Below are 23,952 nucleotides of genomic sequence, written 5' to 3' on the forward strand. Positions count from 1 at the left end.
AGTTCAGATTTATGGATCATTGGGGTATAATTCTTTCATGTTTCCATTACTTAAATCTTGTGAAGTGCTCATGATTTTTTAAATCTTGTTGCATTATGTTTGGCAGTCGTTCTCCTTTATTTACAGAGAGGTATTATGATATGGTTCTAGGTGTGATGGGTATCTTTCCTGCATATCTGTGATTATACTATGTATAGGTATTGTTTTACATATTCATGCAGAGGTTTATTATGAGGTTGTTCTTCATGCTTAGTATGACATTTTGTATATGCTATGACATTTACATGGTGAGTATGCTGTTGAAACATAAAAGGAACTGTCTCTGTGGGAAGTAGTAATCTGTTAAGTGAATGCTATGGTTTGTATAGTGTGAGCCTTCTCTTCAGAGTGCATATAGTTTACATAGCTCTTTGTACTGGTGAACTGAAAAAATGGGTCTCTAAAAATTAATTCTACAGTTAATCAATATTTGTGATATCTAGAAAATCTAAAAAGAAATTTTACCGTAAAATGTCTTTTAAGAACAGTAATTATTTAATGGAAAAAAAAGATCAGTGTTAATGTTTAGGGTTATATTGCCAATTTCTTTTCAAAACAAGCGGAACGTGGTATCTTAATATATATACAGTTAATAAGTTAGAAATTATAAAAATATATGTAGTTTAAAAATTAGTAGAGGTACTTTTAAGTTATACATTTATGAAAAAAGATATAATTTAGTCTGTATATTTTTTTAAAAGGATACAGAAGAATAAACTGAGTCTAGTTATGGAGAATTCCTCAGAAGAGAAACAAATTCATTTTGAAATCATTAACGAAGTGATGGAGGAAATTTTAGATGCAGTCTTTGAAGAGGAAATAGATGAAAATAATGATTTTATGGACATGTCTTTAGACTCAGCTTACTTAGAGATGGTAGAAGGAGATGAGGACTTTGGACTTGAAGAAGTTACTGATGACATAATGCAGGAAGTACTACTAGATTATGAACTTTTCAATGAATAAAAAAAATGTTGATAGTAAAGCATTCTTGAAGACAGTTTTCTTGTCCTATTCATCGATGATGTGCTTTATGAGAGTGATAAGACATGTTCTCATGAAGTGTAAAAGAGATTGTAGTAAAAAAGGTTAAAACATCTACGATGACCCATAGTTCTTGAAAAAAGTGTACTGTTTGTATGCTTTAAAAATTAGAATTAAAAACTGTCTATAATGTTAAAACAGATATGGAGTGTGATAAAATTAAGAACCAACATTTACTACAGGATTTCCTACTCTGTTCAGAGACTTTCTGTTATTTTCTTTATTCTACTTAGAAAATGAATCAGTGGCTTAAATGTGTACGTTATATGCTAGTAGTCAACTATAATATTTGTTATGTTTGTGTTTTACAGATTGAGAATTTCATCAAAATCTTAAATTAAGATGCCGACCAGAACTGAAAAAAGAAAGCTCTATAAACAGACTTACAATTTGAAGAAGAAAGCAATTGAAGAAGTATCAAAAGAACATAGGACGGATAAAAAGAAGAGTGCTTCTGGTAAGCAAACCAAACATTTTTTGAGAGCAATATGTGGAAGGAAAAATGTTAGTATTGAAGTCCACAAGGAAAAAAGTATACCAGTATCGAGAAGGAGACATGGAACCAAAGATAAAAATGTTTCTGGAATCAGCAGACAGGAAAATCTGTACAGTAAAACTCGGATGAATCAATTTAGCTAAATCAGAAGCATATGTTTTACAACAGAGTAGTTTCGAATTTATTACAAAAGGAGAAAGTTTCTAAAAGAAGATCTGCTTTTCTTAAGAAGAAACAATATATAGAGGGTATTGTTGAGCGCGCGTTTGAGACAAAAAGAAAATTATTTATTTTAGTACTTAATAGAATAAATACGCTAAATAAGGCAATACGAGTTTTAAAAGCTAAAAGTAAATGGAAGAGACACATAAATAGGAGTCATTTTTGTAAAGTGTTTTCTGGGAAGTGGATGCATACTTCAACTTCTGAACCATTTTTTAATGAAGAGAGTTACTTTTAAAGTAACGATGTGTTGCATGCAGTTGACACCAGTGGTCGAGGATATGAGGTGAAGGAGGGATGTGTAATTGAGAAAGAGAAAATTGTGGTTAGAAATGCAGAAGAGGTGATGGCTGGAGAAGCTTCAGGGGGACGTCTAAAGTTCCTGTTTACAGTTGGAATTGTAGTAGCATTTGTAGTGTACGACAGGATTCAATTGATTTCTTTCGCAATTTCTTACGTAAGTAAAATTGTTATGTTGCAAGAATTAGATCATTGCAGAGTGCGAGAAAAAATAGGTCTGCAAGGTCATTCTCTGGCTTGTCTTTCTAAAAAAATATGCCAGAGTGTGTTTCATCACTTCAGGATGTTAGCAGTGCATCATACTAAAATGAGAAAATTAGTGAGAAAGTTGTATTATGCAAAAAGTCCAGCACTTAAACTTAAACAGTTAAATAGTGCTCTTTTGCATGGATGTGAATTAGATGTTAAGAAGATTTGTGCAGAAATTGAGGTAAGTTATTTTGGTCCAGAGGAAGATAATGCAGAAACTGATATAATTATAGAAGGAAATGTGTTAGAAAATGTTGGACATGTTAATATTGAAAATTTTGAACAGGAAATAATAAAGTTTAAGGTAATTGCAGGTGAGAAACCAAATTTTTCTTGTGTCTGTTGTCGACGCATTCATTACAAAAGTCAAACTAGGTTAGTTGATTTATATTTAAAAAGTGAAGATGAAAGTAATGGTCAATGGAAAGATTTTGCAACTTATTTGTTGGTGGAAAATTATTTTGATTTGGGTTTTGAGCAACGTATTTGTAAATATTGTTATAATAAATTAAATGAAAATAAAATGCCTGCTAGAGCTGTTCATAATAATCTAGAGTTGATAAATATTCCATCAGAATTGATGGATTTAAATACTTATGAGACTATTCTGATCCAATGTGTACATCCTTTTCAGGCTATTGTTCGTATGGAGCCTAAGACTGGTAAATTAAATCCTTCAGATTTACAAAGAGGATTAAAGGGTAGAGTTGTATATTTGCCACTTGATTAAAAAAATTAATGGAAACAATTGGTGTTGAAAATGTAGAAGAGGAACCTCTAGTTATTCTAGTTAATGGTGTACCTACAAAGAGTAAGAAAATCTGGCAAGATTTAGTGGATGTTAGAAAAGTCAAAAAGGCAACGTTGTATTTAGTTCAAAACAATAAGTACTATAAAGATGTATACGTAGAAGAAGAAGATGTAAGTGAAGAAGAGGAGAGTGATTTGTCTATTGGACAAATTGAAAAAGTTGACCTATCCAGAAGTGGAGAAATTTATGAACATTACAGTGTTCATCCACTGCATTCCAAAGAAGCAATAGGGAATGCTATTAAATTATTTCAGATGAAAAAGGCGAAAGGAAATCCTATTAGTGTGTGGGAAGAAAGTTTGGAAGGTCGTTGTTTCCCACAGTTATTCCCTACAGGTGAAGGTACACGATATGATGATCGACCTATGCAGATTCTTGCATCTGAATACCGGACAACAAGATTATATGCAGAAGATCCGAGGTTTCGCCAATGCATTCCATATTTGTTTCATCTTCTGTTTGAGAGTGACTTATCTGGTCTCTCTTATGCAGTAAACCATATCTTAAAAAGTGGAGTTCATCTGCATAATATTTCAGCAAAGGAATTTATTGATAAAGTGCAACAGAAAGATAGTGTTTTGGATTCACATCTAATTAATTTAATGGCTTGTCAGCGTGGTACTAATGAGTATTGGTACCGTCGTCATGGAGATTTGAAGTGCATGCTTAGAAACTTAGGAGCACCAACATGGTTTTTAACTCTAAGCTGTGCAGAGTATGCTTGGGAAGATTTACTTGAATTTCTTCAGGAGGCGAATGCAAACATAGAAAATATAAACTACAAGACACCCGGAGAACTGTGTTCGTTAGATCCGGTTAATGTTTGCAGATATTTTAATCATAGATTTGAAGCTATGATGTCTTTTCTTACAAACAAGAAAAATCCGCCTCTTGGTGAAGTACTGGATTTCTTTTGGAGAAAAGAATACCAAGCAAGAGGTGCTCCTCATATTCATATGCTGTTATGGATCAAGGATGCTCCTAAATTTGGAAGAGACTCGGATGAGACTGTACTGTCTTTTATTGAACAGTATGCCACTTGTGACATACCTAATAGTACAACTGATAAGGACTTAAGAGGAAAAGTGTTACGCTTTCAAAGTCATCATTGTGGAAAATATTGTCGGCGAAAATTCAAAAATCAAAGAGTAAATTCTACACCAAATGTCGTTTTGGATTTGCACGACCGGTACTTTCAAAAGGAAGAGTCAACAATTTGATGTCATCTTTGCGACATAACATCAGAAGAAGGTCACCTAAAAATACGTACAATTTAAGAAGAGGTGAAGAATCCAAATATATAAATGACTATAACCCAGTCATTTTGTCCATGTGGAATGCTAACATGGACATACAATATGTTGCAGACAACTCTATTGCTGTGGCTCGATATGTAACGTCTTACATCACAAAATCTGAAAAGACGGAACTGAAGGAGATGTGGGAAGACATTTCTCATGAAAAGAGCCTAAGCAAGAAATTGTATACGTACAGTTTGAAGATGTTGTCTCATCAAGAAATTGGAGCATATGAATGTTGTGACCGATTATCATCAGCAAGTCTTTATGCTAAATCAAGGACTATTCTCTGGGTGAGTTTGGGTCTTGCAGAAACACGAAACCGTGTTCTAAAACCTGTGCAAGAAATTGAATATTTAGCCCAGAAAGAACCAAACAGTACAGACATTCTGAAAAAAATATGTTGGATACATACTATCCAAATAGAAGTACTCTTCTAGAAAACATTTGTCTGTATGAAATACTTCAAAACTACACTTTTAAAAGGAATGTTACAGAGAACATTGATAAAGGTGTATACGCTGTAATTGGACAAGAAGGATGTCTGGTGAAACAAAGAAAAGGACACTTGATTAATCATCGGAAACTGAGTTGCGAAACACCTGACAAAAGAAAAGTTTACTATTTTGCTCTTTTGCAACTCTTTAAACCATGGCGTAGAGAAGAGGAACTACTTGGGGAGTTTGATAGTTATGAAGATTCATTCAACGCTTCTAAAAGTAGTATTGAATGTCCTGTTTTTAGTAATTATCTCTGTTGGAAATGGGGGTTGCCCACGTCTCAAAGGGGGTAGCATGGCATCAAGCGGGCAGGCCAAACTTGGAGGACATGTGAAGCACTCACGCAGTACCCACAAACGACACACCAGGCACACCACAAAAGAGACGCAACTCCACCTTTAGTTGGAAAAGAATAATTTTAGTATTATCTCCAACCTGCAAGGTAAAAAGGAAAAATACACTGGTAATCATAACATGGCGCCAACTGGCACCCAAGCCAAGTATTTCAGTGGGGGATTATTTACATGGGACAAAAAGGGTTTAGTCCATAGTCCATAGTGTCTAGCTGAAATATAAAAGGGTTAGCATTTGGCATGTAACATCAGTGACACCTATATAGGGGAAAAGTGCACTTGGCGTATTTGCCCATTAAACATGCAATCAAACATTAGGGGTAAGAACCCAAAATAGCTGGCATTGGCGACTCCTGCAAAAAGAATAGGAATCACCTGGCATTAACATTAGGCAGGAACACCTGTAATAAAACATCAGGTTTCTTCCCCCCCTCCACCTAAGGAACTATGCGTCAGGCAGGGCCAACTCAGGCCTTCATCCTCGGTAGCGGCTGTAATTACAACAGGCAGCATCCTGCATAACCCCTGTAAGGAAAGACATCATGGCATACCAGCATCCACTAGCAGGTGGGCATAACCATAGGACTCTTAAGCCACTTTCGCAAGCTCTACAGGGCATACAGAACCCCGGTGCTATAGCCTTAGGGAAAAGACCTGGGGAACATGACTCCTTAGCCCCCAACCTGCAACACAAACATCAGGTAGTGCATTGGCATTAATAACATTTGAACCAGGCTTGAATCCCACTGCACTTGGGCATCGATCCCCTAGCTTAGGCGTAACACTGGGCATTTCATCACAATGTAGCTTAGTCTACTAATCCTCCCACCGCAGGAGCAAAGGGGGGTAGTCAACCTCTCCCTACCTTCCCCTATTAAAACATTTCACAGGGGTGCAAGTCTATGACCCTGGTAGCTTCACCATAAACATTCCACCAAGCCCGCCCCTGCAAGAAAGGCACTAAAAAGGAGCTCAATTAGCATTTCCTGGAACCAGCACCTGCACATCATTTCAATAGTCACGGATCAACCAACAGGCAGGAAACATCAGGTAAGTAGGCACCTTTCCTTAGGAATTTACAATCACCAGCACCCCCAGCGCGGGGTTAATCCTTAATAGGCACCCGGCCCAGTTCTGGTACCTTAAGGGGGCCAGTCTCTAGTCCTTCTGAGGGGAGGGGCAGTTCTGGGTCCCCCTACTTGCTTCAGGAAGGCCCCGTTTCTGTGCCGGTTCTCCGCCCTCCCCGGGGCTTTACCTGCTATCTTCGGGCCTTCAGGCCCCTTGCGTGGACTTCTGGCGCCTACCTACAGGCATGCGGTTCCCTCAGTCGCGGGGCTCCTCTCAGCTCACTGGGGGCCCCGTAGCCTTTCCGTTGCCTCCGCCCAGGCCTCTCCTTACTCCCGAGCCGGGCGGGAGACTCACCGGCAGTGTGGGCACCCGCTCCGGCTGGCCTCCTTCGCCGGCCTCTCTCCCGGCTTTGTTTGGGGAGGCGGGGCTGGCACCGACAGTATGCCCCGGCCCCGCCTATCCTCCCAGCTTCACACTCAGGGCGCAGACCGGCAGGGTAGGCTCCTGCTCCGGTCACTCCCGATCGGAGCTCTGCAACGATTCTTCACCCGGGTCCCCCCTCCTACCTCACGGGAACCCGGGGCTTCGATTCAGCTCCTTCTGGCCTTCCCGGCCGACCACCAATCCCTGCGCGGCCTTCTCGGGGGCTCGGCCGCGCAGCCAATCCGTGCGCGGCGTGGCGGGGGCGTGGCCAATGACGCCACCAGGCGCCCCCGTCACATGACACGGGCCTGGACGGCTTCCAGGCCTAGCGCGGCCCTCACTCTACTTCGGCGGCCCCCTCCTGGCATCGGGGGCTGCCGCGACGATGCACACCCCAGCAGGGGGGGTCTCCTCACGGCGGCGCCGGGCGGCAGCGGTGATTTTCGGCGCTGCCACACAGCGCGAGGACCGGACAAGGGGTAGGCTCCCTTTCTGGATATTAAGTCCCTTCACAGTCTCCTCAGCACCCGGGCTGCGACGGTGATCTCCGGCTGCGACAAGGGGTAGGCTCCCTTCTTAATTAATTAATGATGCGGCAGACAGCGCGCTGAAACGAGGGTAGGCTCCTCCAGCGTGATTCTCCTCAGGAGAATGGCGCCATTCACAGCGCACTACTCCCTCCTCTGCCCACACAGTCCTCAGGGCCAACAGCACTTCGGGGGCCACATCATTCACAGGGCACAGTCCCTTGGGGGCACAATCCTCCCCAGGCAGCTCCACAGGCAGCAACAGTCTTTAGACATCCAGCGCTTATGGGGTGATACGGCAGTTTACGCCTGTCAGCTGTCCACAGCCCTTCACCATAGGCACCTCACAGCCCAGCGCTTCCAAATTATAGCGCTTCTCACGGAGGGGGGCGAACAGCTCCACAGCCAGTCCCAGGGGCACACTCCTCACCTCCTGGGGGGGTTCAAGCCCACAGTATTCCTCCTCTTCTGGGCACCTTTTTCCCTCAGCGCTGGCGTAGTTCAAGGTCCCACGGCGTCAGGGACCTATGAAGAGTCCTCCCTTGTCAGGGGCCCATGGGGACAGCAGTGGGGGGGGTTTATAGGGGTGCAGGGCCCAGCTCACAGGCCCATGTGGCGGTCGCACCTCACAGCAGGTCCCCCTCCCTTCCTTGTCCCAGCGCTGACTGACTCTCTGGTGACACTTCTCCCTATTTATACCCTCCTCCCAGGCAGTGCCAGGACCTTCTAGAATGTTGGCACATCTAGCCTAAACTGGTTCTAGGGGAGGGGGTGAGCACCCTGGGTGCCAGGCTTTCCCTCCAAAACTAGGGGTAGCTGGGTAATATTATCTAGACTGCTGACCTATGTCAGTCCAGTGGCAAAACCCATGGCCATGGCATCCATTTTAAAAACAATACATTTCAGTCAGGTACATTTCCAAAATGGGAGTGCAGTTTTAAAATGGGGGATTTTACAAGTGCTCACATTAGGTCAGGTAATTACATTTTTCAAAAGGGGTCTCACACCACTCATGGCCTATACAGGTTTAATCCCATGGGGGAGACATTCAAATTAGGGGGTCAAAAGCGAAAAATTTTGGGGGACAAAGGCCAAGTCCAACACGACTCCCCCCCAGCCAAAAGCCAGGGTAGACATATCAATGCCTTGATGGGCTTCCCTGCTTGGGGCGGTAAAAGGTGGACGCAGGCCTGCAACTACAGGAGCACCTGCAGTCTCTCCTCCACTCGGGAACCCAATGGTTCTTTTTCGCATCCCTCCTTTCACCAACATCACCACCCCACTGGTGTTCCCTAGTGGGATGTCTCTCCTTCCTAGAGTGGGAGGCTCTAGCCTCAGGCTTGTAATTCCCTTGGACCACTCTCTTCTCTCCAAACTGCCACTGGTCCACCCATCTGGGGTCTACACCCTCAGACTGACCAGCCCTTAGGGGCGAGGCTCTCCTCCCCCTACTTCTCCTCCTAGGGTTCCTCCATCTCCTACGCTGGGGGACACCCTCACACAACTCTCTCCCCAACCTGGAGCCGAAACCCACAGGCTGAACCGGTGACAGGGGCGAGTCCTCCCTCTCCCTGCACCCCCTCCCAGAGTCCTGCACCCTCCTAACTGGAGTAGTACCCCTGGGAGTCACTTCCGGGGGGACCCTGGTTACAGAGGTCCCTCCCACCAGGGCAGGCAAACCCTGTCCCTGGCCACCCAACCCAGGATCTGCGCCCTGTGGCTGAGCTGGTGACAGAGAAGAGACCTTCCTCCCTCTGCACCCCCTCCCAGAGTTCCGCACCCTCCCACTGGGAGTAGTACCCCTAGGAGTCAAATTGGTAGGGACCTGAATTACAGGTACCCCACCCTCCAGGTCAGGCAACCCCTTAACCTGGAACCCCAGTCCAGGATCTAAACCCTGTGACTGGTCAAACCCCCGAACCACTGGAGCTCCAATTAATGATGCTCCGGGTCCTCCTGACATGAGGGGATCCTTTCCACGAGAAGGCACACCGGGACAGCCTAGACTCCCAACCTGGGGTTCCCTAAAAGAACTCTCCAGTCCCTGTGACTGCAGTTGGGGCATCTCGGGACACCTCCCCGTCTCACTCCCTCCTTTAGATGGGATGTGAGGCCCTACAACCCGCCCACTATCCTGGGACCTAGCTGGGCTTCTCACCTCTCCCGCCACGCTGGGTCGGAAGATCCCTGCACCTCTCCTTTCTGGATCACTCCCCAATGTCTTCCCAGACGCTCTGGCACTTACCCAGAGGTCTGCCTCCCGTGCAAGTTCCCTGGGGTCTGAGAACCCGCACTGCAACAGATGGTGACGCAGTCTTGGGACACAACTCCTTAGCATGTGCTCCCGGATAACGGCATGGCACAGCCCTTCCCAATCCTCCACTGCTCTCCTCACCACCCAATCCTCCAGTACAGTCCAACACTCCTCCTCGAACTCTCCCCAGGACTGATGGAACAGCTTTCCCCTGCCCCTAAACACTAACCCGTCCTCCTCTTCCGGGGAATCAGGCACAGTCTCTTGGGTTTCGGGAGTGGGACTCCTTGCACTGGACCTACACTCGCTGCCACCACTGGATCCCACCCTCTTCGGTGAATCCAGACTCCTAAAACCACTCTCAGGGGACAACCTACCCACCTGAGCTGATCTCTCTCTGGCGAAGGCCCTCTCCGCCTCTGCCATCCTCTCCAGCGCTAGGACTTTTTCAGTCTCTAGTCGCTGCTCTTCTACCCTCAGCTGCGCTAAGCCCTCGGCATGCCTGAGCTTTGCCAGCGCCAGCTGATACTCCCTTTCCTCCCTCCTATCTACCCACTCTTCTGGGGACAGGGAAAGGGATGGGGCAGTGCCCCCGGGACTGGACCCAGTGCGAGACTCCCTATCTCCGGTGTCCTCCACAGCTACTGGCGTCTCTGCCCTGCTAGACTCTTCCTCCTCCTCATCGGAGCAACTACCTCCCTGGGTTCTGGATGGGGAGCCCTCACTCTGGTCTCTAACCCACTGACCCTTCAACACTTCGGGGGGGTAGTCAGACAAGTCCCCATTAACCTCTAAGGCCTCTCCCCTCTTGAGGGCCTCATAGAGAAACAAATTCCTCCTAATGTTCCCTACTGGGGGTATCCCTCTCTCCAGGAGGAAGTCTATCACCTCCTGTTCGGTGTACTCCATCAGTTCCACTTCCTGGTAAATCAACCCCATCGTGGCGAGATACACCCGGGACACACCCTCCCAGTGGAACAAGGGGACACAATTGTCAAACACTTTCAGGAGGAAGCAACAATAATCCCCACAACAAGGCTCGGATTACCTCCAAAGCTCTATTTGCAGTGTAACCCGTGGCCGCTGTGGTACTGCGCAAACACAAGTCCTATCCCACCGCTCTGCCACCAAATGTTGGAAATGGGGGTTGCCCACGTCTCAAAGGGGGTAGCATGGCATCAAGCGGGCAGGCCAAACTTGGAGGACATGTGAAGCACTCACGCAGTACCCACAAACGACACACCAGGCACACCACAAAAGAGACGCAACTCCACCTTTAGTTGGAAAAGAATAATTTTAGTATTATCTCCAACCTGCAAGGTAAAAAGGAAAAATACACTGGTAATCATAACATGGCGCCAACTGGCACCCAAGCCAAGTATTTCAGTGGGGGATTATTTACATGGGACAAAAAGGGTTTAGTCCATAGTCCATAGTGTCTAGCTGAAATATAAAAGGGTTAGCATTTGGCATGTAACATCAGTGACACCTATATAGGGGAAAAGTGCACTTGGCGTATTTGCCCATTAAACATGCAATCAAACATTAGGGGTAAGAACCCAAAATAGCTGGCATTGGCGACTCCTGCAAAAAGAATAGGAATCACCTGGCATTAACATTAGGCAGGAACACCTGTAATAAAACATCAGGTTTCTTCCCCCCCTCCACCTAAGGAACTATGCGTCAGGCAGGGCCAACTCAGGCCTTCATCCTCGGTAGCGGCTGTAATTACAACAGGCAGCATCCTGCATAACCCCTGTAAGGAAAGACATCATGGCATACCAGCATCCACTAGCAGGTGGGCATAACCATAGGACTCTTAAGCCACTTTCGCAAGCTCTACAGGGCATACAGAACCCCGGTGCTATAGCCTTAGGGAAAAGACCTGGGGAACATGACTCCTTAGCCCCCAACCTGCAACACAAACATCAGGTAGTGCATTGGCATTAATAACATTTGAACCAGGCTTGAATCCCACTGCACTTGGGCATCGATCCCCTAGCTTAGGCGTAACACTGGGCATTTCATCACAATGTAGCTTAGTCTACTAATCCTCCCACCGCAGGAGCAAAGGGGGGTAGTCAACCTCTCCCTACCTTCCCCTATTAAAACATTTCACAGGGGTGCAAGTCTATGACCCTGGTAGCTTCACCATAAACATTCCACCAAGCCCGCCCCTGCAAGAAAGGCACTAAAAAGGAGCTCAATTAGCATTTCCTGGAACCAGCACCTGCACATCATTTCAATAGTCACGGATCAACCAACAGGCAGGAAACATCAGGTAAGTAGGCACCTTTCCTTAGGAATTTACAATCACCAGCACCCCCAGCGCGGGGTTAATCCTTAATAGGCACCCGGCCCAGTTCTGGTACCTTAAGGGGGCCAGTCTCTAGTCCTTCTGAGGGGAGGGGCAGTTCTGGGTCCCCCTACTTGCTTCAGGAAGGCCCCGTTTCTGTGCCGGTTCTCCGCCCTCCCCGGGGCTTTACCTGCTATCTTCGGGCCTTCAGGCCCCTTGCGTGGACTTCTGGCGCCTACCTACAGGCATGCGGTTCCCTCAGTCGCGGGGCTCCTCTCAGCTCACTGGGGGCCCCGTAGCCTTTCCGTTGCCTCCGCCCAGGCCTCTCCTTACTCCCGAGCCGGGCGGGAGACTCACCGGCAGTGTGGGCACCCGCTCCGGCTGGCCTCCTTCGCCGGCCTCTCTCCCGGCTTTGTTTGGGGAGGCGGGGCTGGCACCGACAGTATGCCCCGGCCCCGCCTATCCTCCCAGCTTCACACTCAGGGCGCAGACCGGCAGGGTAGGCTCCTGCTCCGGTCACTCCCGATCGGAGCTCTGCAACGATTCTTCACCCGGGTCCCCCCTCCTACCTCACGGGAACCCGGGGCTTCGATTCAGCTCCTTCTGGCCTTCCCGGCCGACCACCAATCCCTGCGCGGCCTTCTCGGGGGCTCGGCCGCGCAGCCAATCCGTGCGCGGCGTGGCGGGGGCGTGGCCAATGACGCCACCAGGCGCCCCCGTCACATGACACGGGCCTGGACGGCTTCCAGGCCTAGCGCGGCCCTCACTCTACTTCGGCGGCCCCCTCCTGGCATCGGGGGCTGCCGCGACGATGCACACCCCAGCAGGGGGGGTCTCCTCACGGCGGCGCCGGGCGGCAGCGGTGATTTTCGGCGCTGCCACACAGCGCGAGGACCGGACAAGGGGTAGGCTCCCTTTCTGGATATTAAGTCCCTTCACAGTCTCCTCAGCACCCGGGCTGCGACGGTGATCTCCGGCTGCGACAAGGGGTAGGCTCCCTTCTTAATTAATTAATGATGCGGCAGACAGCGCGCTGAAACGAGGGTAGGCTCCTCCAGCGTGATTCTCCTCAGGAGAATGGCGCCATTCACAGCGCACTACTCCCTCCTCTGCCCACACAGTCCTCAGGGCCAACAGCACTTCGGGGGCCACATCATTCACAGGGCACAGTCCCTTGGGGGCACAATCCTCCCCAGGCAGCTCCACAGGCAGCAACAGTCTTTAGACATCCAGCGCTTATGGGGTGATACGGCAGTTTACGCCTGTCAGCTGTCCACAGCCCTTCACCATAGGCACCTCACAGCCCAGCGCTTCCAAATTATAGCGCTTCTCACGGAGGGGGGCGAACAGCTCCACAGCCAGTCCCAGGGGCACACTCCTCACCTCCTGGGGGGGTTCAAGCCCACAGTATTCCTCCTCTTCTGGGCACCTTTTTCCCTCAGCGCTGGCGTAGTTCAAGGTCCCACGGCGTCAGGGACCTATGAAGAGTCCTCCCTTGTCAGGGGCCCATGGGGACAGCAGTGGGGGGGGTTTATAGGGGTGCAGGGCCCAGCTCACAGGCCCATGTGGCGGTCGCACCTCACAGCAGGTCCCCCTCCCTTCCTTGTCCCAGCGCTGACTGACTCTCTGGTGACACTTCTCCCTATTTATACCCTCCTCCCAGGCAGTGCCAGGACCTTCTAGAATGTTGGCACATCTAGCCTAAACTGGTTCTAGGGGAGGGGGTGAGCACCCTGGGTGCCAGGCTTTCCCTCCAAAACTAGGGGTAGCTGGGTAATATTATCTAGACTGCTGACCTATGTCAGTCCAGTGGCAAAACCCATGGCCATGGCATCCATTTTAAAAACAATACATTTCAGTCAGGTACATTTCCAAAATGGGAGTGCAGTTTTAAAATGGGGGATTTTACAAGTGCTCACATTAGGTCAGGTAATTACATTTTTCAAAAGGGGTCTCACACCACTCATGGCCTATACAGGTTTAATCCCATGGGGGAGACATTCAAATTAGGGGGTCAAAAGCGAAAAATTTTGGGGGACAAAGGCCAAGTCCAACAATCTCCAAATGTTGAATGATGAAATAGAGCAAGAAGCGACAATTGCAGCGGAGATTGCTAGAGATAGTTCACAAGATAGTCAAAGTTCGGCTTCATTAAGTCAAGATCCACTGGGACAACCAATTATCCAAAATGAAGCAGCCACTGCCATGGATGAGGTGGAAAGAGCAATGCAGCAAGGTCAAGAGGAAGCAATCAACTTAGAAGAATTAAAGAAGCAATTTAATGTTGAGCAAAGACAGATATATGATGAAGTGACAGAGCACATTGAGCATGGCTTTCGTCATGAGAGAAAAGATTGCTCATGTATGTCATTTCAACCTATTCGATTATATGTAAGTGGAGAAGCTGGAACTGGTAAAAGTTTCCTAATTAAAGGAATTACTACATATTTACAGCAAAGAACTCAGTCAACACTGTTGTGTGTTGTTACTGCTCCAACTGGATTGGCAGCACATAATATTAAAGGTATTACTTTACATCGTTTACTGATGCTGCCAGTTGAACATGAAAATAAATTACAATATCACAAGCTATCTGGAGAAGCTTGTTTTGAAGTTTCTAGAGTGCTTAAAAAAATGAAACTTCTTATTATTGATTAAGTAAGCATGGTATCTAATTTAATGCTTGCTTTTGTGCATTTAAGAATGCAACAGATACTTAAGACAGAGTATGATGTGTTATTTGGAGGTAAACATGTCATAGTTTTTGGAGATCTACTCCAACTAACTCCAGTGAAAGGACAACCTGTATTTGAAACTGTTACGCATGAGGAGACTAGAAAGTGCCTGGGCAGTATTGGAAATGTTAATATATGGTCACATTTCAAATATACTGAACTAATTCAAAATATGCGACAGGCAAAGGATACTAAATATGGAAATATTCTTCAAGATATAAGGATTGGAAAACTAACTGAAGATGCGAAACACACTCTACGAACACGATTACTTTCCAAGCTGTTTCCTAATGAAGATAATGTACCTGAGAAAATATATAGTAAAGAGGTAGCAGATAAATCAGTGATATGCTTGATGCCAACTGTGAAAGAATGTTCAGTTTTTAATGAGAAAATGTTGAATTTAGAAAATCAAGAAATTAGGAAACTGGAAGCTAAAGATAGAATAGAGCATGAAGGTAGTACTATTGTTTTGTCTGAAAAGTTGAAGTTAAAATTGGATTCTCTTCAAAAAAGTATATCTAAAACTGCTGGTTTAGAGAAAAATCTGTATGTATGTTTAAATTGTCGGATAATTTTAAGGAGAAATGTACATGTAGAAAGAGGATTGGTAAATAGAGCAATGGGTAATGTTGTTGTTTTTGTCAATTATACAAATAGAGATGAGATTGAATTTTTAAGAATAAAATTTGATGGAATTGAGGAAGTTCAGAAAATTAGTCGCTGTTCAAATCGTTTTTTGCTTGTGAAAGACTTATATGTCCGTCGGAAGCAATTTCCAATTTCTTTGGCATATGCAGTGACTATTCACAAATCTCAAGGTTTAAGTATAGATTGTGCTTTGTTAAATATTGGAAGCACTGTATTCAAAGAGGGTATGGCATATGTTGCTTTATCGCGAGTTAGAACTTTATGTGGACTTTATTTAATTGATTATGATGAGACAAAGATTAGTGCAGATTTAAATTGTGTGAAGGAGTATAATAGGTTAAGAAGAGAATATGCTCCAAGTTTACCTCAATATCCTTTAATTGAAAGGCGTATGGTTGGTCAGAAAAGGAAAAATGAGGAGAAATGTGCTGAAGTAGTTGAGAAACGACGAAAAAAAGATGTAGCTGTTGTTGGTAGGCATAGGAAAACGGTTAGTATTGAAGAGATTGTTGGATTTAAGTTTGAAAACAGGTCTGGTGTCAACTGTTATGCAAATGTAGTAGTTAATGTTGTTTTTTTTCTAAAAAATGTTAAGGAACAGATTGTAGAAAATCAAGAGCAAACATTTTGCTATTCCTTAAATTCTATATTTGAAAAATGTAGTAGTGGTGAAAGTGAAGTAGGAAGTGTTTCAGAACTAAGGAATGTTTTAGACATATGTGCAGGAGTAAATCAATTTTCCCAGAATATTCAGCAAGATTGTCAGGAATTTATTATGTATATGTTTACAGTTTTGGAAGATGAAGGTGTAGATATTGATAATCTTTTTGGCCTTTCTTATAAATGGGAACATAAGTGTGATAATTGCTCATTTTCAAGTAGTACTGATATACACAGTGAAAGATTTATATATTTAACATTACCAGACTGTAAAGAAGTGTCTTTTAATAAACTAGTAAAAGATGCGCATCAGAACATGGTCTGTTCTCAATGTAAGTCTGAAATGTTATCAACTTTATTTATCCATAGATATGGACAATATGTAATATTAATGTTTCAACGATGCAGAGCTGATGGGAGTAAATTGTCAACTTTAATTAAAAATTTTGTGGCTACTCAAGTATCTATTTCTAGAAGAACATTTGTAACTGTAGCCATCATTTTTCATGAAGGGCCTTCCACATCATCAGGACATTATACAGCTTATTTGAAGTGTGGAAGTGGCTGGACGCTTTGCAATGATACCCAATTGACTTTTAAGAAACGTTTGCCTTTTGCCTTAACTAACTCCTATCTGCTATTTTTGGAACCCAAATTTCAGTAGAAGCACTTGCTGTAGGAAGATTAATACTGTAAAGATATGAAACTTTCTTGTTTACAAATATCATGTGACTGAGGGTCTACAAATCTATAAATGAAATTTGTGTCTGGTATAGTGATAACATCAGGTAGAAATTTAGTTAATGTTTGATGGTATAAAACATGTTACACATTGTTACTGTAAAGGTTCACAAAAGAATAGATAAGATTAAGATTAAGAAATTTCAGAAAAAAAACTACTTAACTCATAGTATTTGGCCATGTGGAAAAATATGAGAGAAGAAAATGAGTACTTTAGATAATTATTTTAGAACATATATGGACGCAAGTTTTTGGGAGAGGTATTTAAAAGATAATGAGTTAACTTATACAATTTGGCCACGCGGAAAGGTATGAGAGAAGAAAATGTATAGTTAAGATAGATTTTTATAGGAGATACTTGCACGGTGTTTTTTGAGATATATTTAAAAATAGGTCGTATAGTTTAATTAGTTTGTAACTGTGGAAGATGTAGTGTGCTTACTCAAGAAATTGCGAATTTGAGAAAAACATTCAAGATATGTTTTTTTCAGGTATTTATAATATGTATGGAGATTTTGGATGGGTTTTTTAAACACAATCATTTTGATTGTGTTTTTTTTCCCCGCTGTTATATGATGATTAATATTGAAATCACTGTTTATAGTGAAAATCAATGTATTCTGAGGACAGCAAAAATAAACCATTTAATATGTTGTTTGAGTTATTTTGTTACATTGAATTTAGAAATATGTATTAAAACATATTTTTTTACTGTCTTCCACAGATATTATATTTATAAGGTAAGTACAACTAATAACATCCGAGAGTTTTCTCTGCCTCTCTCTTATTGACTCCTACTTTTTTTTATTTTATGAAATGTACATTATAATCTTATTTTTACTTTTCTTCCACAGGTACTACGTTTTTAAAAGAAATTTACTTTACTTTTTTACTATTTTTTAGGTAAGTATAAAAAATAAAGAAACTTTTACATCACTGTGTCATTTCTTTGTCTATCCTGCTTAAAGCAATGTCATGTTTAATATAAGCACTTCCACATAGGATTGGGTGCATTGTTATAAGTCATGCTTTAAAAGTGATTTAATGAAATGAGCGACATTTTACTGAGTGAGTTCAGCAACACTGATATATGAAAACATTGGTGGGAAATGATATTAAATGTTACATGTTGTTCTTTCCAGGAGTTTAAGTCCTTTGCTGCAGTGGCAATTCTGCCTCAGCATTAGGGGGCCGGGGGGCTGAGTGGTACTTCTATGCTCATGATAGAGGTACTCCTTCATGAGCCACGGTTGAGATCTGTTCATGATACAGTGGTTCTGTCATGGCTCTGCTTAGTCAATAGAACGTGTCATGGAGGTACAATATTAGTGCTGTGCAAGCACAACGGCAAGCCCATGACAAAACTGGTCTATTCTGAGGACAGCTGAGGCAATGCTCGTGATGGAGCGGCTCTGTCATGAGCATGGAAGGACTTAACAGGTGTTAAAAAAACATGAGGGGTCTCTTCAAAGAGAGTGTTGGTTGTAATTTAAAGGGCACTTTAAAACACATTGTAGCAGCTTTATGTTGACGTTGCGTCTCTTTGCGCCACAATTTCGTCAGTTTATTTAATACAATGACAGTGGAAATAATGTACCATATTTACAACGTTATGGATCTAGGAGATATGTCACATTCTAAAGCCCTGCACCATAAGGAAGTGTTCCTCTGAAGGAATGCGTCTTGAAAGTGGCTGACTGTAATGCATGATATTTCACTCAGTGACTTTCAGACCTATGCTGTTTCAAAACTGTGCATGTGCTTGAATCAGGCGTAGGTATTGACGCAGTATTGTGAATATAGTGCATTGGTGAGCCTTGCTGGAGCTGCATCACACTTGCGATGCAACTCTAGCAATGTATTACTTTTTGAGCACAGATGTGTTACGCATGTATGGTGTTTTTGTACCATGGTGCGCCACATTTCAAATGTGGCACACCATGGGTAACGGAGCACTAGCATACTGTGGTGCACATTAACTGGTGCATATCTGGGTATGAAGTAGTTAACATAAATCTGCCCCATAGGTTACAAATCCGCGTTTAGTAGAGTGTTCGGCCTTTGTAGTGTTATGGTTTTTCTGTTATTCTATGTAGGTATGTAATATTGCAAGATTTTTGTCACGAAAAAGAAGCCATGAGTATTGGGTTTGTGAAAGATTGCAAGATTTTTAAAATTAAAAAGCAACAACCATGGCATTGTTTAATATAGCATTGTAAATACTTATCTTTAATAATTATGAGAGAGTAAAAAAAGGTTAACCTGATGTTTTAAAGTTATTCACAGGCTTCTTTAGAGGAAGTGTTCTATATCATTGTAGCGTGGGTGTTTGACTTTTTTATAGGTAATAGAATGCATTTTGTATGCTGTAGCAGGAGGAGTACTACATACTTGAATATTCTTCAGTGCTTATTTTCATTTTGTAAGTGGTATTGAGACCGACACAGAACTTCAATGGATCGGAGGGGCTGTTCCTGTGCATCTGGAGGACTGCCAAGCCGTTGCAGCAGTGGGAGTGAGGCCTCTCACAGGGGCGTAGCGCAGCTCCTTTTGATGCTCACAATTGCAGATAACAGGGTAGAGATGTCCGTGGAATTTTCCACGGTGTTAGTGCTTCAACATCAATGGGAACACATATCTGTTAGAAAATCCTGTAATAATCTCAGTATTTCACATTATCGCATGAAAAGAAAATCTTCCGAAAGATGTTGAACGTTGTTCTCTTTTGAGAGTAGAAAAGATAGTGAGGGAAGTGGGTGGAGTGCTCCGTGTAAATTGCAGAATAGAAACTACTAAGAACCAATTGGAAGTGTTGTTTTCAAGTCACATGACTTCACATGCGCGTCTCAGGACGTGTACGCGGTGACAGTATCTGGTCACGTACGTCATTTGGAAGTAGAGGTCTAAATCAGCGAAGTTTCAAAACGTGAAAAGGAGTAAATCTAAACACATCCGGATTTTATATATCTTCTGAGTCGATTCAAGCATACAATTGTTAAAGTATAAAACCTTTTATATTTTTTTTAAAAATACCAAGGTGTGTACATTCGGTCACGCAGGAAAGTTTAAAAAGACATTGGGCTCCATTTAATGAAAATGTTCATAATAATAAAAAAGAAGCCTAGGTTTAGTCTCTTTGACGTAGTATAAGTACATTGATGGGTCTATGAAGAAATTTAATAAGTTGCAATTGCAAAGTTTTCAAGAAATATATAGGCGGGTGCGCGCACACGGTCGCGCACGAACGAAAGCCAAAAAGGCGGAGATAAACCCACTTTATAATATGCTCCTGGAGCTCTTTTTGGTACAATGAGTTAGTTCTGAAAAGAACTTTTTTTTTATTTTTTTTTTTTAAAACAAGTGTTATGTTGTTTTGGATTTTTTAAACTTGCAAGAACATTTTCAGTTGTGACACAGGATCAAAATGAAATGAAGAAATGTATCTTTTCTCGGGGCATTTATGACTCTCAATTTTTAGTTTAATAAGAATGAGGCTCTGCTCTCCGTACAGAAGAATTTCTCCACACTGGTTGCATTTCATGTGCACCTTTGCAAGATATGGTCTCAAATCCATCACAGCACTCGATGGAGATACAGGTCGTCCACCAGAAGATGTGCTGGCCACCTCTGATGGTAATAGCGTGGCCAGGGCTCTTGTCGATGCCTGTGCAAATTCCACAGGGTGCACTTGTTTGACATGCCGCACCATGGTATATATGGAAAAGGAATATTTTGTTGTTGGATTTCCTCTTGAGAGAACCGATTTGCATATCGTGCAGGTAACTTTTGGCGCATTCACTTTCTTTTGTTCTTCAGGATAAGTGAAAAATTGCCAAATAAAAGATTCCTTTTTTCTTTTTAAAGGTAGTCGCTCATTTTCTTCAGATTCGGAAGATGAATGCGGAACGGCAGCCATTTCAGCAAAGTCTTTCGAAAGATGTTGAACGTTGTTCTCTTTTGAGAGTAGAAAAGATGGTGAGGGAAGTGGGTGGAGTGCTCCGTGTAAATTGCAGAATAGAAACTACTAAGAACCAATTGGAAGTGTTGTTTTCAAGTCACATGACTTCACATGCGCGTCTCAGGACGTTTACGCGGTGATAGTATCTGGTCACGTACGTCATTTGGAAGTAGCGGTCTAATTCAGCGAAGTTTCAAAACGTGAAAAGGAGTAAATCCAAACACATCCGGATTTAATATATCTTCTGAGCTCGATTCAAGCATACAATTGTTAAACTATAAAATCTTTTATATTTTTTAAAAAAATACGAAGGTGTGTACATTCGGTCACGCACGAAAGTTTAAAAAGACATTCGGCTCCATTTAATGAAAATTTTCATAATAATAAAAAATAAGTCTAGGTTTAGTCTCTTTGACGTACTATAAGTTCTTTGATGGGTCTATGAAGAAATTCAATAAGTTCAGATTGCAAAGTTTTCACGAAATATATAGGTGGGTGCGCGCACACGGTCGTGCACGTGAGCCTGGAAATGCGATATCCATTTTATTGAGAACTGTTGCCGAGAGTGCGCACACCGGGTCGCGCACAAAAGTTTAGAAAGGCTATTTTTATTTACAGACAAATTTTAATGCGTTCAAAAAAAGGCAAGGTACAGACTTTCTAATTCTGTATCGTTTTACAAGGAGTCTCTATGCAACTTGAACAGTGAAGAAAACGGCTTGTTTCCGAAAAAAATATTGCCAGAACTTTATTGACAAAAGTATAGGTTGTATACACGAGATATTTCTGAATTAGCATTTTAAAAACCAATGAAATTCACTGAAAAAACCATAGGTTTTACACACGTTATAGTTAGGAAGTAGCATTTAGAAAACCTATGAAATTCACTGAAAAAACCATAGGTTTTACACACGTTATAGTTAGGAAGTAGCATTTACAAAACCTATGAAATTCACTGAAAAAACCATAGGTTTGACACCAGTTATAGTTAGCTGGAAATTTTACTGATATAAAACCAATGAAATTCCACGTTATAGTTATTTGAACTCACTATAACTTGCGCGTGTAATGCACTGCTGATGACGTCACATATTACTTGCTGCAGCGCTGCACCATCTATCCTCTGATTGTACCAGTTTAGTCTATGCCTGCATTATCTCATTTTTGGTGTGCACCAACCCTCTTGCACTGCCTGCAACCTCTCATGTGCATCTGCATAGTCCTATTAAAATATGGCTGCTGGTGTGTATTACACAGCGCTACCAAGTTAAATCTTTTCCTTCTCTGCCTGTAGTGTCACACCCCCTGTATATATCATGTTATCATTGTGATGAGACACACCTGACATTATAGAAACATCTGCAAATATATTTCATTATTTTACAGAGAATGTTTACATCATGTATTTTCATCTATTTACTATGTAGTATGTTAATAGTGGTCTGTAATATATTTTTCTTTACAATAGATTGTTAATATCTACAGAAAGAAAATCCAAGATGCCAACCAAAAAAGTGAAACAGAGGAAATATAAACAGGCTTACTTTTTGAAGAGAATACCACATCAGAATCTTACTACACAACACTGTACAGAGAAAAAGAAGAATGCTCCTGGTAAGGTAACTAAGGACTTTTTAAGGAAATTAACTGCAAGCAAAAGAGGTGTGCATAATGTAGAAAAGATTAAAAAATCTTGTGGAAAAACAAAGAAAAGGGACTTAAAAAATCAGGATGTTGGAAAAGTGATTGGCGATCAAATTGTTTATAGCAATAGGTGAAAAACTGAATTTGTAGAGATCCAGAGGAGAATGTTTTATAACAGAATTATCATTGATCTTTTGAAAAATGGAAAGACTTCGAAAAGGAAAACAACTTTTTATAAGCAAAGAAAACGAATTGAGGGAATTGTTGATCAAGCATTTGAATTAAAAAAGAAACTGTTTATTTTAGTAATCAGTAGACTTCGTACACTAGACAAGGCAATTCATCATTTGAAAGCAAAAAGTAAGTGGAAAAGACTAATTAATAGAACTCATTTTTGTAATGTTTTTTCTGGAGAATGGAAGCATAGTTCAAGTTCTGAGCCATTTTTTAATGAAGAGAGTTACTTTCAGAATAATGATTTGTTGCATGCAGTTGACACCAGTGGTCGAGCATATGAGGTGAAGGATGGTTGTCCGATTGAAAAAGAGAAAATTGTCCCTAGAAATGTAGAAGAGGTGTTAGCTGATGAAGTCCTAAGGCTCCAGTGTACACTTGGAATTGTAGTAGTATTTGTAGTGTACGACAGGATTCAATTGATTTTTTCCGCAATTTCTTACGTAAGTATACCAAAAAAAGTAGCAAACAAAAGATTAAGATGTTGCAAGAATTAGACCCCTGCCGAGTGAGAGAAAAAACTGGTTTGCAAGGTCATTCTCTGGCTTGTCTTTCTAAAAAAGTATGCCAGTGTGTTTTTCACCATTTTAGGATGTTAGCAGTGCATCATACTGAAGGGAGGAATTTAGTCAGAAGGATGTATTATGCAAAAAGTCCAGCACTTAAGCTAAAACAGTTAAACAGTGCTCTTTTGCATGGGTCTGTATTAGATGTAACGAACATTTGTGAAGAAATTGAGGTTAGTTACTTTTGTGAAGAAGAGGACAGGGCAGAAACTGATACAGTAATAGAAGGAAATGTGGAAGAAAATAAACAGAATTTTTGTACAGATAATTTTCAGCAAGAAATTACAAAGTTTAAGGTCATTTCAGGAGAAAGGCCCAATTTTTCTTGTATTTGTTGTAGAAGAATTCATTATAAAAATCAGACCAGGTTAGTTGATCTATATTTTAAAAGTGAAATGGAGGATAATAATGAGTTGAAGGAATTTGCAACTTATTTGTTGGTAGAGAATTGTTTTGATTTGGGTTCTGATCAACGTATTTGTAAATATTGTTATAATAAATTAAATGATAACAAAATGCCAGCTAGAGCTGTACATAATAATCTTGAGTTGGTAAGTATTCCTTCTGAACTGATGGATTTAAATACTTATGAGTCTATTCTGATTCAATGTGTACATCCATTTCAGGCTATTGTTCGCATGGAGCCTAAGACAGGGAAATTGCCTCCTTCAGATTTACAGAGAGGATTAAAGGGAAGAGTTGTATATTTGCCTCTAGATTTAAAGAAAACTATACATTTGGTGGAGAAAATGTGGAAGAGGAACCTCTGGTTATTCTAGTTAATGGCGTTCCTACAAAGAGTAAGAAAATCTGGCAAGAATTAGTCGATTTTAGGAAAGTCAAAAAGGCAACGTTTTATTTGGTAAAAAATAATCCGTACTAT

The sequence above is a fragment of the Lissotriton helveticus genome, chromosome 6 (genome assembly GCF_964261635.1).
Source record: "Lissotriton helveticus chromosome 6, aLisHel1.1, whole genome shotgun sequence".
NCBI lineage: Eukaryota > Metazoa > Chordata > Amphibia > Caudata > Salamandridae > Lissotriton > Lissotriton helveticus.